The following is a 231-nucleotide window of genomic DNA, read 5'->3' as shown; positions in this document are numbered from 1 at the left end:
TCCTCGAGAGCCATTGTTGAATGAAATCCATAGTACTCTCCAACTCACAATAGGCATTTCTGACATCTTACTGATATTTGAATTTCCTTTATTATTTCAAATGCTGATAGTTTTGCTATGAAAGAAGGGAAATACCAGCTTGACAAAACTATTCTAAGTGAAATGTCAGTGTTTGAACTCCTTCACTCAAACCACTTTTTCACCTTATTGTGGTGATTTTCCTGTCCTCCT

The sequence above is a fragment of the Haliaeetus leucocephalus genome, unplaced genomic scaffold, assembly GCF_000737465.1.
Source record: "Haliaeetus leucocephalus isolate CR32 unplaced genomic scaffold, Haliaeetus_leucocephalus-4.0 Scaffold211, whole genome shotgun sequence".
Taxonomy (NCBI): Eukaryota; Metazoa; Chordata; class Aves; order Accipitriformes; family Accipitridae; genus Haliaeetus; species Haliaeetus leucocephalus.
The sequence above is the reverse complement of the archived record's forward strand: the minus strand, read 5'-3'. Positions refer to the sequence as shown.